The sequence below is a fragment of the Trematomus bernacchii genome, unplaced genomic scaffold (genome assembly GCF_902827165.1).
Source record: "Trematomus bernacchii unplaced genomic scaffold, fTreBer1.1, whole genome shotgun sequence".
NCBI lineage: Eukaryota > Metazoa > Chordata > Actinopteri > Perciformes > Nototheniidae > Trematomus > Trematomus bernacchii.
The window spans coordinates 2,045,160-2,062,144 of record NW_022987573.1 but is presented as its reverse complement, the minus strand read 5'-3'; the positions used below and the strand labels follow the sequence as shown (position 1 = coordinate 2,062,144).

At 39.9% G+C, this 16,985-nt stretch overlaps 1 protein-coding gene across 1 annotated transcript in view; it reads right to left on the bottom strand.

The window, feature by feature from the left end:
- Window positions 1-14,636, bottom strand: part of LOC117479384 (prickle-like protein 2) — a 33,931-nt gene extending 19,295 nt beyond the window's left edge. The window contains exon 1 of the mRNA XM_034126332.1: window positions 14,208-14,636. The gene's annotated coding sequence lies outside the window, so the exon portion shown is untranslated. The remainder of the gene's footprint in view (window positions 1-14,207) is intronic.
- Window positions 14,637-16,985: the final 2,349 nt, after the last annotated feature.

The window sequence follows — 16,985 nt, the reverse complement described above, 5'->3', positions numbered from 1 at the left end:
AAAGAAGGTTTTTAAATAACGCCACCTGACCTCCTCCCTTTGTTCTTGTCATAATAACTCAGGCCGCTAGAGGGATTTGTCACTGGAACCTTAACAAAAAAAGCTGATGTAATTCTGGTTCATTAAAAAAAGAAAATGCTCCCTGCTTTGTGTGTTTTTCTTATTTTGTTGGCAAGTTAAATTACATCTTGCCGGATAAGTTGAGCAATGACAATGGCACACATGCTGCATGATCCACTAACTGCTACAGTGATACATTATAGAAGAGGTAATTTATTTTGGGCTAAGTAGAGAAAGCCTTTTTCTTTTCCGGCAGCTATGACTGATAACAACTTGGCGTCAATGTGGCAGCACTGTGTGAATTTCACAATATCAGCACTCTCTACAGAAATAACGCTATGAATCTCAATGTCTTCCTATAATCTTTCTTTTACTGGCAGCAAACCTGCCGCAATTTCTTCGCAGAAGGGCTGACAAATATGCGGATGCTGCCTCATGGGAAGCATTTTACTGCTCTTCATGCATTTGTAAAGTGCTGTGCATATAAAAGTAGTTTTTGTTTTCAGTCTGGAGATGAGTCTCCCTGTTCTTGTGCCATTTTGTCAATGGAACCATGACGGGGAAGCGTGAGTGCTATACCGGCAAATTGAAAACAAACAGAAGATGGACCCAAGAGGTTTGAACTGGTCTGAGAGTTATTTTAAACATTAATGTGCCACCACAAGTTCATACTTTATTGTGATGTGAACAGAAGCACAGGGAAGAGCCCAAATGTGCACTGTGGTGTTTCTCTGTGAGAAATAATCTGAGTTCTCTAATTGAAAATCCACCACCAACATTTATTTGCTACTAAAACCACCAGTGTAAAGAAAAGGAATCCAATACTGACTTTGTAGAGTTCGTTACAATGTAAAAGTATGTAAAGGAGCAGAGAGAGTAGCCAAAGAAGGCATGATTCATCTAACACCCTCCATCATTGTTGTAGCCCTTTTTTGAAAACCAGCGTTTTTGTGCAGCGACGCAATCAACAATAGAGAATGACTCACGCCATAGTGTTCCAAAGCGAACAAAAACATATAAATTGACTATGATGTTACAAAAAGGACCGACAATGAGATAGGACAAATCAATCAGATCTCAATAGATCAAGTCACAGCCAGACAAATATTCAGAGAGGAACACATCTGTGTGTGTGTTCATGTATTTGTCGCTCGGAAGCTGCTGCAGGTATTATCACTGAATCTGTGAATCACTTACACCTCCATGACTGGAAAACTGGAATTACAGGCTGGGAGGGAAATGATATTGGACAGCTACCGGTAAGAGTATGATTACATATAGATCAGTGGGCGCCACCATTATCTCTAATAGAGCCTGTTTTTTCATCTAGCCTCTGCCCTCAGTCACACTGCTAAAAGATGCTGCAGAAAAGTTCACCGACACAAACACCGGCTTGTCTCTGTGGCTGAATGAAGAATGGCATAAATAGATCGCCATGACAATGCAACAGGTGACAAAAAAAGACACATTGTGGTCTGTGTGCAGAGGTGATTATTACCATTAGCCGAAAAGCCCTTCAGATAACAGCTCAAAGCCGCAGACTTTATCACAAAACAAAATTAACTAATGAGAAAAACCTGGTGGCCATTAGCTGGTAAGTCTTTACAGCTGAAAGGCAACGACAAGATGTCGCACCTAAATGGGTTACAGCACAGCAACAGGGACAATGACTGTGTGTGTGTGTGTGTGTGTGTGTGTGTGTGTGTGTGTGTGTGTGTGTGTGTGTGTGTGTGTGTGTGTGTGTGTGTGTGTGTGTGTGTGTGTGAGAGAGCTGTGGGCTGAGCTGAGGTGGGATAAGAGGAACTATTATGATATCCACTCATTTTGTGATAAGAGATGATTGGAAGAAATACATATATTAGGAAGCTTAATAGAGGGTAGATAGCTGAATACGATTTGGTGAAAGAAAAGACAGAAAGCAAGACGGACATTATGTAAAGGAACAGAAAAAGGATAACAAGGATAACAATGGAGGTTTTGAGACTAGAGGTTTGTTCCCGACTGAAGTATAAATGCCGACCAATCAGTGGCGAGGCCGGCCGGGTTTCCATTTAGGGTGTCTATGTTTCTGGGTCACAGAGTTTATACTTTTAATACAATCTAGTGTTAGAGATGCTAATTATACATGTTGAGGTGGAGATGTTAGCTTCTGACATTTAAGGGTTAGAGTAATTAAAAAAAAAAAGGAAAGATCAAACATTGTATCCAGTGACCTGGTAATAGATAATTAGAGAACTTCTAACTAAAGGTAAAAGGTTATTTCTAAAAGGTTATTTTCTGCAATTCTTATGTAATTTCTCCTCATGTAACTTACTTATTTTTCTGCGTTTCAGAGGGAAATATTATACTTTTTACCCTATTACATTTAATTAATAACTGAAGTAAGTTAATTTGCAGATTCAGGTCAACAACATTATGATATTATTTATGATTAATATAACACTTTAATGAACCCTGAGGGAAATCAACAAGCTAATGATGGATAAGTAAAATAATTTGCAATAACTCCTGCTGCAACATTAAATTGATGCACATTAAGGTATTCATTTTAATTATCTGATAATATAATGCATATCATTATGCAATAGGCAACTCTGCATAATAAGTACTTTTACATTTGGTGGTTTGAGTATTTTCTGATGTCAGTACTTTTGTACAATTTGTATTTGTAGGATAATCTGGGGTACTGCTAATTTACTTAAGTAAGAGATCTTAAAACTTCTTCCATTACTGGGTGCCAGTAACAACTTCCTTTAGCAGTTAAAAGCACAATAACCCAAATAAGACAACTAATGAATTCCTGCGTGAAGTTTAATAAAGTATCCCGAGCTCATTGAGATTCATTAGCCTTTAATTGGTCTTTAACAATGAAGCTCTTGTCCAAATGCAATAAATCTAGTTTAACATCTGTTCAGTGAAGCCTTTAAGACTGAGCTCAAAATGGAAAGCTCTGTATATATTGTCGGATTAATAAGTGCTATTAAATAACACCTGTTAAAAGAGTAAGAGGTACTTAGCCCAAAAACCATTATTGGATGATTTAGGGCTTGCCTGAGCGACTCTCTGCGTAAGCCATGCATGACACTGTCGCCCAACAGGAGGGGGGGGGGGAAATCGCTGTTGGGAAAATCGTTAGCTTAAAACCTCAAATTCAATTACCTCCTTGTTACTGGATCTCCCATGATGCTCCTCTGGAAGACTTTGAGTTCAAAATCATTCCTATAACTCCTCCACTTTTGTAAAGTCAGGCATCGGGATCAGGCATCGACGGAGCAACACAATCAGAAAACATTTAGGGAGCTAGCCGAGAGCAGCGAGAGTAAACACATTCAAATCAAGCTTAAAATAAACAAAGGTCTCCACTTCAAATCAAACCGTAACATCTCTAGTGGAGAAAGAAGTACTCATATGCTTTTCTTAAGTAAATGAGGAATAAAACAGTGTAGGAATAATCCCACTAAGTAGAGGTAGTCAAGTATAATCAGCTAAATGTATTTGAAGTGTAAAAAGTAAGTAAGTAATTTGTTCTTCAAGAAAATGGCCACCTATTATGTGACATTATCAGTTTGTTAATACTGATGCAACAATGTGAAAGCCTTGTTTTTCTTTAGATGTAAGTCAAGGTGGAGCTGTTTTTCCACCACCTCATATCGAGTTAAGTTGTTTACTCCAGAGCTTCCTAACCTCTAAGGGTCAAAAGATAAATCCGAGGTTGTGATATGATTAATGGCGTACGGAGGAGAAAGTGACCTACACATTTTTATTCCGTTTTTCAAAGTTTCTAATCTATGCTGTTTTGTGAAACATTGGATTTGAATTCTCAAACAATTATTCATATGATGCAATCTGAGAAAAATCACTCTTTGGTTGAACTGTTGAAAAGGTCCCAAGGCAAACATTTTGGGAATTACTGGTTTAATCTTCAACAATGTGCTGTTTTTTAAAACTTTTGTGACATATAATAATAAATAATAATAATAAATGTATTTTGTAAGTGCTTTTACAGGTGCTCAAAGTCACTTTACAGAAGTAGTACAAAAAGAGAAGGACAACAATTAAATATAGTAAAAATCACATTAAAATCAAGCAATAAAACAACAATCACACATTAAAGGTGAGGTCGGTAATTTTGGAGAAACCAGCTCGAGTGCGCTAGAATTTGAAAATACACAGCCGGAAGAAATCTGCTACTTCCTTACAGAGCCCCTCCTCCAACACTCACGAACGCGCACATGACCAATGAGGGCACGAGATAAGTTTGTGCACAGATGGAAGGCTGACAGGCAGCTAGGCCATCCAGTTATTTTAGCCGGGCCGGCTAAAATGATTGGTCGTACTTTTTACAGTATTACGGCTTCCACAGATGACATTTTTTAATGGATTTTTTGTCAAAGCACTTAAGATATTCATTGCTATCGGGATGTTAAGAGCATTCCATGGAATATAACAAAAAGTGTATCTCGAGCCGGTTTCTCAAACCTACCTACCCCACCTTTAAAAGCCAGTTTGAAGAGGTGAGTTTTTTTAAGGTGATGAGGTCAGTGCAGTCTCTGTTGAAATATACCTTTCATCAGACATATACCTAAAGTGGTCTAATAAATGCAGTATAGTGAAAACTACAATAATTCTCTCTGACCTGTTTTAAATAAGAAAAGGAAAGTAATGGAAATGTGCCTGACCGGCTTAAATCCACTAACCTTAAAATTTAAATCAGAATACAGTTACAGAGCAGAGATATGTGTGCACAATACAGATTCAGGCTGTGTAGGCTGTGAGCATCTCGGTCTACTTTTGGTTTCCAGGAAGCCCTGAGGAGCAGCTGAGCCCAGCAGTGGGAGTGCTGTTGGTGCGCCATGGGCTGAATGAGCGGATTAACAGTGATCTTATTCTGCTTGATGGGGGGGGGGGGGTTATGAGAGGCAGGTGGTGCAGCATTGTTGAGGATCAGCTGGTTAGAAGTAAGGGTGGGTGTGTGTGTGGCTTTCACAAAGGAGGTGTAATAGTTAGCAGCTTTGCTCCCATCATATCCTCATCTTATCAGAACCGTTTAGAGTGACGCAGAGCTCATGAGTGGAAAGCAAAGATTTCGGTCTGTGAAGTGATTTCACTGCAGCCTCGCGGGATGAAATATTTAATGGATCAGGCAGACAGTGTTGACTTTTTCTACATCATCTCTGGGGCGCAGGGATCATTTACATCTACAAACATAACAGAAGTTGCCTTGTTAAAACTTTAGCAATTAAATCAACTTAAATTATGCATTATGCCTCTAACTCTTTCCTTAAAAGCGATGGCAATTGTATTTATTTTTTAGCACAGCTCTTGGGACAGTATTGTTGGTCTGGTGGTCCACAACTTTGGTCCAGAGAGAAACATCTCCACATCTTCTGGAGGGATCAGCATGACAAACTGTAAAGAAACACCGACGTCATTTATAATTTTGGTTATCTGACTTGTCTTCTTGTGTCATCAAAAGGCTACCAGTGCTTTTGAGGGAAATGTCTTAAAACTACTTAATGACATTTTTCATCCAGTGCACTTAGCAGGTAAATTCGTTTTGGGGGTATTTATAACAAAATTATTGCCAATCTATGAGCATATGTTATCATGCTGACGTCAACATTTAGCTAAAAGCAAGTTCAGCAAGTTTTTCTTCTCTCTTTGAATTCAACTTGATGGTATCTTGAACGGTTATCGACTAAGCACTTTTTTTTCGTCAATAATGTCAGCATTAAACAGCTTCTTGAATCTGACAACTATAACTAAGTACAATTTTACCTTCTTGTCTGAAAGGGAAATGAATCCTATACAACTCTTGTTATTCCTCATCCCCCTATATGAACAGTTTATTGAATCGCTTTATTCGCCATACCTTCTTAAGATGGAAAATCCATTCACATATGAGAAAAAATGCACTTCACACTTTTTTCATTTATTCTGAATTGAGTTGAAGAGGGCTGCAGATTAAGTCATTTGAGAAGATAAATGAAGCTGTGAAAAAGATAAATTGGATATTTGAAAAAGAAAAAGGTTTATATCATGATGCAAGTAGAAGGAATATAGTCTACTGTAAAATAAATCCCTTTATTGCTGTCATTTTAAGAATTGTTTATCTCTATAGTATAGCTGAGTGACTGCATGATAGAGAATCTGGGAGATGACACACATAGAGAAGCCCCCTGCTGGGTTTGGATCCAGAACTTCGGGGTATTCTTTCTTTTTTTCAGCTGCTTATATTTGCATCCCTGTCCTTTCATTCTGCCATCACGCATCTCAATTGGTAAAATGCCTTTTTGGAGGTGACAAAGGGCAAGAAGCCTTCCAGAACGTGTAGCTTGGAGCGAGGATTAAAGGCATCCGATCGAATTTTGCTAGAGATTTTGGTCTTTATTTTTCTGTATTCTTTATCGTTCCCTCAATGTATAACTTATCTAATGAACTTATATTTAGTGGCATGTAATTGCTAATTGCGCAGTAGCTAATGATCAGTCGGGACTTTTTTTGTAACGTAACATTTTAAATGATTTAAAGGAAACCTTCTGTAGCTAAAATATTGTCGGACTGTGCATGCTTGATTTATTAATCAGTTGTAAGGCCTCAGCTGGCCAATGGGCAAGACATTTCATTTAACAGCTGATCTCATTGGCTTTATCATCAAAGGATCATCCAAAGGAGGGTAAAGCCAACAAAAGACTGGGATATAAATGTGCTTGGGTATATGTTGGACTATAGGGTAGGGCTGCTCAATTAAATCGTATTTTAATCGCGATTACGATTATGGCTTGCAACGATTACGAAAACAACGTAATCGAAATAAAACGATTATTTTTTTATAATTATTATTAATTTTTTTTTTTTTTTCAGTTGAATTATACTTAAAGTTCAGGGTAATCAACTGTTAAAAACATACTGTTCAAAAAAAAATTCTCCAATAAATTGATGTTTTCAAAGTAAATGGATAATCGTTTTTAATAATCGTGATATCAATTATTGACCCAAATAATCGAGATTATGATTTTTGCCATAATCGAGCAGCCCTACTATAGGGTACTGGGTACTATTACAGATCTTGTTTTCACACCCAGTATGCCTGTTAAACATGTAACGAAATGACGTCACAGTAAAATGATACTTGTTGAACGATGTCCTATTTGGCAGATGGAATTGCTACTTCTTCTATCCATGTATATCATCCCTGTCACAGATTAAAGGGCCCTGTTAGTTATATGAGGGAAAGGGAAAATAGGTCACGAGAAAAAAGTTAAGATGCAGTACTTCAGTCAGTATGACACAAAAGCATTTATTTTGTACTTTTCCCAATTTAAGCTTGTAAATATGAATGTAAGATGGATATAGCAAATCGAACTGTTCCTACTTAAATAGAGAACATGTCATTCATAATCCTAAATGCATGCCTTTCTTGTATATTTTCTTATTGTACAGTATTTGCATCGAGTTTGTTGTGTGTACATGTAAATTGCTGAAGCAGTACTTCTGTGTGTGCGTAAACATTTTGTTGAGTAGGAAAATGCTATTTCAGAAGCCCAGTAATGATGTCATTAGTATGAGGATAGGGTGAAGCTAAACCTTGGGGGCACAGCAGAACCACAGATGAGAGTTAAGCTTCCTCATATCAGTCAGTGAGGCCAAACCACCACCACAATTGACACCAACATCACCAGCAGCAGCTTTTACATCATCCTGTCTCTCTGCCCTGGAAATAATCCATACACCTGCAGCCTCAGTTTGTCCCCGTCCCTCTCATATCCTCTCTGGATGTAACTTTTAATTTAGGGGAATCAGTCCTCTGACTAAGCATAAACTGCATATTGTTCTCTTAGTGATCCCTATCGTAATCCAGTCAGCACTTTCTAGCATACACGGAGATTGGTAGGAAACTGCTGAGGCGCACAGTGCCACGGCGCTAGAGAAACGCTCTGTGGTGAATCTTGTTTAAAGCTAGAACTTAATAAATCTCTATGCCTCTGTAGCCTCCTCCTCTACTTCACAGATCACTGTTTTATCTATAAAAAGTGAGTTTGGGGGCCATTTTGAACTGACGGCCTTACAACTGTCAGGGGGAATGAGCAGAAAGCGAGCAGAGGAGCAGATGGCAGGAAGAGTGTGTCCAGATGGGCATTTTTGGCCAGAACAGCGAGGTTAGCGCAGAATCATCCTGACACTAAGTGGCGAGGAAACTTTAAAGAACCAAGATGAGTCAGAACGTTGGTGTTGATGAGTCCTGAATAATGTTGCAGAAAAGACCACGACTCTGCTTTGGGAACGATTACAGAAGTTGGCTATGATCGAGTCAGTGGGCTCAGCACTACAATAAGCTTTAATGAGCAAGTTAATGATTGGTTTATTCTTACCAATTAGGGGCTTTAATATGGCGCTGGGGAGAACATTATTCATCCGACAGCAGCAAGCCGCAGGGAATCATCCAGGATCCACTTCAAGAGGAGCTTGATTGTGAGATAGACCAGTTGCAGGCTAAATATTCACCTCTCACTCCAAGAGAAATCAAATCAAGCCGATTGCTTTCTCAAGCGTTATTTGGAGCTTGATTTACCTGATTTTCTCTCAACCTAAGACTGCTTCTTTTAGCTTGTGTGCAGCAAAAGTATACTTTCCGCTTGTCCACAGCCTAGATTACAAAGAAGAAGTTATCTGTATTCATTTGTTTCGGCAACATCTTTAAGCTATTTTCAACACCATCATTACCCCCAATCCACTAACAGAATAGTTCGGTTAAAAGACAGGGCCAACTTATTGGATAAATCAATCAAGGTGGTTACTGAGTTCAGAAAGAGTAAAGTCAATAAAGGAGGAAACCCTCAATAGTCATTATTCTGTTCACACAGCAAAGGGGAACGCTCTCCCTACAGGAGCAGTGAGTACCACGGCTAACATTATTAAATATTCTTTAGTAGTATAACTGTAATTGTTTCTCCCTCACATCATCTGAAGCAATACTACTATAACATATATGTGAGGTGGTTGTTCTTTCAGCTAACTCATCCTCACTCTTGAGCTAATGATGTGTGTTTTCTAGGTGTAGATTTTAAGGCCAAAGCTTTTTTTTGTATACAAGCCGCAGGTCTTATTGAGTAACTTGTTTTATGGCTTTATTGCCTCCACCAAAAAGGTTATGTTTTCAGTTTGTCCGTTTCCAGGCAATATCTCGGAAAAACTACTGGCCCAATTTCCATGAAACTGGGTCGAAGGGTACATGGGTCAAGAAATAATCCATTAAAAGTACGAATCACGGGGCGGTTACACAATTTTCTTACACTTATGGAAGTGGCCTTCGCAGAGGTCTGCTCTCTCAGTGCTCCCCCTATTTCAACCTTATTCCAGTCCGATTCAGTTTTCTTACCAAAAAAGGATAAGGGTGGCAATATTCTGCCTTTGTATTATTGTCATTAAATCCCTTTAAACAATATGTGTCATTCTGTCTCTCTCCAACTTCCCCATCTCCAAAAGCAACTGATTCCTGCTAAATACACAAACTAGGTCACCAATATATACTTTTACTTTTCAGTAAGTCTAAAAAATATCAAACATGGCCACTGTAGTTTTAGGAAAATGTTACAGAATTCAAAAAGGAGGAAATAGGTTACGAGTTGTTTTTCAGCAGCAGGATGGTGTATTAAAGTAAACCACACTGACCGTGTCGATGAACACGAGATCCTTTATGCCGGTCCCTTTTACAAAGTAAAAACCGAATCTGCAAGACTTATCCTTGAACAGTTTTCACTGTTATCCATTTTAGGAGGAGCTCAATGTGTGGCCAAGGATCCTGTGGTCTTTGCTGGGGATGTATTGAAACACTGAAGTCCCCGGTAGACACTGTTAAGCTCTGCTTTACCTTTATTATGCCTCATAGTGCCTCTTTATTATCATGGTAAATCAGGTTTGTGCTGTAGCCAACAGAATACCTGCTGCTGTTTGCCCTTTTACAGTAGATCTTCCTTAGACAGTTTTATTTTGCCTGTTGAGATTCACAGACATTCTTTACTGCTGCTACTGTATCTATTTTGTAGCTTTATTCAATTTATAGGGCTGTGTCACACACTCTGAAGACAAATCTAATCTTCCCTTTTACATCTTGTGGCTCTTGACGGTGTGTGACAGTGGGGCTGGACAATAGTTTAAAACCTTGTGTTATCTACATGATATGTAAGGTATTACTACATTTGACAGACTATTTTGGATTTTAAACAAAGAGCATCACCTCACCACCTTAATGTTCGATACAATTCTAAGATGATTGTCATTAACAAAGTAATTAACTCTGAAATGTGATTAGTTTATGGTATTATTTCACAAACAGTAAGGTTCTGGTTACTCAAAGTGATTCTCCACTGCTGTCTCCTCTGATATACATTTAGTGGATTTGTGTACTGGACAAATGTGTTTTTTATGCTGCATGTAGTCTTAGCAGTGTCACCTGAAGCTTTGTAAGGAGCACCTGGTTGGCCCAAAAGCTCATTTCAATTTTGCATTTCATCCATGCAATAAAAACATCTTAATTATTTTATTATCTTAAGAATCCCATTAGCTTTTCACAGGATTAGCTTATCCAATGAACAATCATTATTTTTGCTGGCGTCTACAGAAATGTACTTATTAAACTTTCAGTCTAAAATGTCTTTATCATCATTTTTAAAGTGTCAGATGTATCTTCTATAAACTTACCTTTGCTGTTTAGTTATGGGTGTGATAAACCACCAAGTAAGGCTGCAGTCACATTTATTTTATCAATGTGCCTGACATCACAGTTGTTATCATCTGTGAACCCCCATTCATACATTCATACTTCACATATTCACAAACACACATAACACCTGAACATCCGGTGCCAAAGGGGTACCTGGGACAGCATCCTAACAAAGTGCTAGGGTGAGCCACTCAGGTCTCAGTGTGATGCTGGAATGACCAATCGGCTGTTCTTGTATTGTGAAAAGGCGGCTTATAGGTAATTGTCCGTGTTACGTTTTTCTCTTAGATGACAGTGTATGCTCTTTGTTCTGGCTGTGTCTTGTGACGGGTCTGCAGTGTGCTGTGTGAGCCTCGGCTGCGTCACCACTGACTGTAATGGCTGAACACTGCAGGGTGGAGAAACCCCAGCAGCCTGCATACACTTACACCTTTTTGTTCTATCGAACTGAAAATAAATCACATGATCGGAGACATTTCTTTTGAATAGGATGAAGTCGAATTGTGCTTTAAGCAGGTTAATAAATGTATTGATTGGAATCACTAGTTCCTTCTCTTCACCCCTGTATACAAAAACTGTAAATTGTCAGATAACATTAGCGGCAAGAAACTTTTTGCAATAGTTAATGTGTGTGAGGTAGCAGGCTGTAAAAACACTCATGACATCAGTAATGTGTCTGTACAATGAAAACACTTTAAAAGCTTGATTTTCAGGGAGCCGACACATTAGACATCGCTGGTCTTCCCCATTACCTCCTGAGTAGAAACAAATTCCCATTTCAATTTAATCAGGCACTGTGTGATGAGCTCATGGGGTCCTGCTTAGAATCGACTGCGGTGCAACACACAGGTTTCATTTCCTGTTCGGGAGCCTTTTATAGAGGCAGTGTTTTAAGCTACTGTACAAACTCCAATCACCATGGCAACCAGAGCAATCCCAAACAGGCAACAAAATGGATAAAAACGACAACACAAAACCAAAAAGACACTTGTGATGAATTCCTCTGTAATAACGGAAGCAAATCTTTTATCTTGCGCTTTTCTTTTTTGAGTGGGAGGTCGACTGAGAAACGGTTACGCAGGGGGTGATTTATCCAAGATTTCTCTTTTCAATTCCACTTATTCCTTTCAATCCTGTCCGCCATCACTATTATTCTGCTTCAACCTTACGCAAGAGAAAGGTCATAGCATATCTATTATTGAATGACTCGGTCACAGATTATTACATTATTAATCACCTCAGAGTAGTCTCTAAACACACACAGTGAGCCTCGGACCCCGTGTGTCAAATATGTTTAAGCAAAGATGGGCCCGTAATCTCTAAGGATCAACCCAACGCTTAATTAGTAGACCAGTCAAGAGGCAGACAATTACGTCAGAATTATAAATAATGTCTTCGAAATTGAGCACAGTAAACCTCTTGACAAAACCTCCCTGCGCTATGTGGTTTGTCAGCGGGTAGCGGAGAGATTCCCCGTGTTCGTACCAATTGAACATGAATGGAAATGCAACTCTAAATAGCAAACATGTCCTTTGTGGGAACAGAACAAACTGCCTTTGTGCTGCTGATACGATTGTATAACATCTGACTGAGCCACCTGAACTGTCAACATATCGGGGGCCATAAAAGCAGCACAGAGGCAGAAATGTACTGTGAAAGCACCGCATGGGGCAGAGCAGCAAGAGCTCTGAGACACCCGCCCACCCTTCCTGAATCAGCCGTTTCTGTGGCGACCAGAGCGGAGGGGGGAGGGGGGAGGTGCGCGTTGAAAGTGAAGAGACAAACATTTGAAACCCAGTGGGAGAAACATGAAGGGATGGATGGATGGATGGGGGGACAGATATATTGAAGGATGGGTGATAAAGGGCTGTGGCAGGGTCAATGGGGATCTGGGGATGATTCCTCAACATCCCAGCCACTGACAGACTGACAGTCAGAGGCAAACAACAGCAGCATCCTCAGACAGAGACCAACCGGAGGGGATTTTTCACTCTCAATGGCAGCCCAGATCACGGTCATGGCTCAGGGATTTAAACTAGACACGAGACAATGTCTATCTGTGAAATCTCATTCGGCCATATGGTCCTATACAAAGCCTCGTATTTCTCTGTCCTGTATGTAAGCAAATCGCACAGGCTTGAAATAATTCATGCCAGATTAAGACTTTGTTCCCAGGCAAACTTCAAAAAGAAGTGAAGCTGAATCAACAAGTGGTGCCCCGGCAGGAACAATTCTGGACAGACCTGCTGATTCCCTGCGGAAAACACTCTTGAGCTGCCATTACACACTCACTCAGTACATTTTCAGGATGCAACAGTACAAGCGACAAGTGTCACACACTAACATGGAGGAGGAGAAGGTGCTGAAATCGGCAAAGTCTGATTCATGTGATAGATGAGAGGACAGCTGCGGATCAGAATAAAGATAAAGCTGAATCGGATGAATAGAAAAGCAATTAGTTATCAAATCAAAATAAATGTGATTAATTAAACCACTTTTATACATGCTGTCAAAATGTAGATATATGGGAAGCAAAATGTTCCTCATACCAAATGTACACATTGTCCTTTGACCATGATAATTCAGAAAAAAATGAACCTTGCAGAATCTTGCTTATTAGAGAGATCTATGATAAGATGTCAGCTCTATTTTGGAAATCAATCCACTATGGTGAAGACCTTATTATGTAACGGATTAGCCTTTGATTTGGGAATATTAGTATAGTCTTATGCCACAGTGATCGCATCCTGTCAATGCAACAACAATTAAGGATGGATGCAGTAGTTCTCTTGCGCAGTTGAGACAAAAGGCTCACACTGAGCTCAAGAAAAACAGTGTAAATCTGACATGTAAAGAGCTGCAGATTTTGCTGTGCCCACACACACACTACACACTGAAATATATGCCCAATCTGCATTCCTTCAAATACCTTATTCTGCCTAAAGCGCAGCACCTGAGATGGCACTGTCTTCATCGTGTTTTTGTTTTTTTCCAACTGTTTCCAAACAAGATGAGATAACACAAGCAGAGCTGAAACGGTTCCCACTCCACCCACTTTCTCTTTTAGGTACACATGGATATACACAAGGGAAAACAGGGATGAAATCAGACAGATCCTCTCCTATCAGAGACTTTTTTACCCCCTGAATCCCTGTGGTCTTTTCCCCTCGTCAGTCAATGAGGTCTTCAAGCCTTCACACAAACTAACGCACATGCAAAACATGCGTGTAAAAAAAACGCCCCCACTCGCCACAACCCTATGCACGCGCAACTGAAAATCAATATGCCTGATTTCTTAAAAACTTTCAATCAATCCATCTTTGTTAAATCAATAAATCATTGATATTTTTAACATCACAATGATATCTAAGTGTCAAGTCAAACGCTAATGAGAGGAGTGCATTATGACGCTGCTGAGACTCACCTGTTTGTGTGGCTGGTGTCAGAGTCCTGGTGGGTGAGGTGGAGGTTTGCAGGGATGGAGTCGCTCACAGTGGACACATACCAGAGGACTGACTCTGCTCACAGCGCTCTCCTCCTTCCTCCAAGTCTCAGAGACAAACACCAGCTCTGCCTCTGCCGCCTCTGCCGCCTCTCCCTCTCTGCCTTTCACACGTACTGTAGCAGCAGCGCAGGGAAGGCTGGGGGCTGCAGCCTCTGTGATCAGCACAAGTCTATCTCTCTTTCCCTCCCTCTCTCTCCTCCAGGCTCTGTGTCTCTCCTTAAGTCTGGCTACAGGCAGCAGTATCGGCTGCGGAAAAAGGCAGGAACACAGTGGGAAAGTGGTTAAAGATTGAGTTGACTCCTTCTGTAAGTATTTATGTTGTGTGTTAATGTGTGAGGACCAGCTTGCTCTGACAACAACAACCCACACAAGCCTACAAGCTTTTGGAGAAAGCTTTACTCCCGCCTCCTGCTCCCCCTTTTTTCACCACCACCTTAACCAACCCACCCATCCACCCACCCTCTCCTTGCCAGCCCCACACCAGCTTGTTGAAGTGAGTCATCAGCTATCGGCCAATCGTACGGCGGCACACAGCCTCCGATTAGAATAACATGAGTATTTATGCATGCCTGTTTTGAGGAGATGAAAATGAAATGGAGAATTGCCTGAGAGGACTTGTCATACTTTGCTCTTGGGGAGATCATGTGATAAATTGATTTAAAAAAAATGATAAACAATTCTGTCAGAGCAAACCATTACTCCACAATGTTCTCCCTTATTATTTCATATAATATTTAGAAAGCATTGCCTACAAAGCATACAGCATGAAGATATCCATATAAATGTGTTGATAAATGCACAGTATACATCACTGCATCACTTTTGAGTTGTGACTCACTCTGCTATATGATTCATGTGATCAAGGCTGTAGCCACATTAGAGTACAAGAAGGTCTGACCTGCGGTAATTTCCCTGGGAAAATGAAGGTAGAGTACTAAAATAGAGCAGAAAGTCGCTGCTCTCCTACCGCACTGTACAATCTGTAACTACGCACTGACCTGCGCTTCATACTCTGCCTGCCATGATAAGTGCCCTTCTGTGTAGTGAGGTGGGAGGAGGTATTTTGGGCGTTCAGTGTTCCAGAAGTTACATTTTCTTTTCAAGAAATTTGTTGGAGTAAGGCTTGGATGGACATAAAGCTCCTCGGGATGAATCACCAGTACAAACAATGAGCAATTGTGCTGATGAAAACTCAAAATGAAAAAGAGTATACAAATCCTGAGGATATATATATAAGGCAACTACAATTCCCAAGGAGCATTGTGGTAAGAAACAAAATCACAAATCTCAAACCTCAGAGACTGTCCTCCAAAGAAAAACACCAGAACCAGATGTTTGAGCTGTTAATGTGTAACTTTAAAAAGGTACCCAGTGGAGTTTTTTCATCTGTAGATTTCTCTTTTAGTATTTCATATTACTCTGCTGACGTATTTTTGGTGTGAATTCGCCAAGAAAGCAGCAAAGCACCAGACCTCAAGGGTAAGCACAATGCGTTTTGGTGAGTAACACAGGATGTAAATGTTACTTTTGCTTGTTTACAATCAATCTGCACAGGCAGCTTAACCAAGCAGTTCTTCTTTTGAATCTGACAACAAAGATTCCCAATGCAAAATATTCTGATTTGAATCCAGTAAATTATCTTTCTAAACCTAACCAAGTAGATTGAGGGCTAAACCTGACCCAACCTCAACCATAGTGAACAATTAGGAAACAGACCAAAAAAAAGCCAGATCAAAAACACTGATAAGGCTTGTTTTAAAGAGAATAACCCACAATGTATTCTGTCATTCAGTGTGTTTCTTATATTCAGTCCCAACATGTATCCTCACTCTGCTTACACTGATTTGTAGCATAGTTTATTGTTGAGGTCATCGTTTCTGTTCTGCATAACAGTTTAAGTTTTAATACAGAAAATTGCATTATCAGTTGTACATTTTAAGCACTGTGATGTGATCATATTCACCTTCAGCATTCACACACACACACACACACACACACACACACACACACACACACACACACACACACACACACACACACACACACACACACACACACACACACACACACACACACACACACACACACACACACACACACACACACACACACACACACACACACACACACACACACACACACACACACACACACACACACACACACACACTTTGGTTGCAAATTCTTTGACTATTTGAAGTCAACTGTTGACAGATCTGCTGTTTAAGTGGCCGTGACAGACCTCACCTTTACCTCACCTACCTCTATTAAGCTTACCATTAATAAAAAAAAATTGAATTGGCTATAATTTGGTTTGATGGAAAGGATGTATGTCTCAATAATGTCTTATCAGACATGTGAAACCAGACATGTGAAACCAGACATGTGAAACTAGACAGAACATCCTGAACATCCTGAACTCTTGACCTATGCACATTATGCATTTTAGAAGGGGCAAGCAAAGCATAACAGTTCCAACCACAATTCTAGGAAGGCGTTGTGGTTTTTGACACCTTGACAACGGTTACCACGGTTGACGAAGAAAATGAACACAGGATGTAGACGGACTACGTAAAGATTTGAACCAACTTCCTGGGCCAGCGAACAAGCTGTCCCTATTGTCTCTGTTAATAAATTAAGTCTCTGTTAATAAATTAAAGTATAAAGTTTGCATATTTGAAATTGAATGTTTAAAGA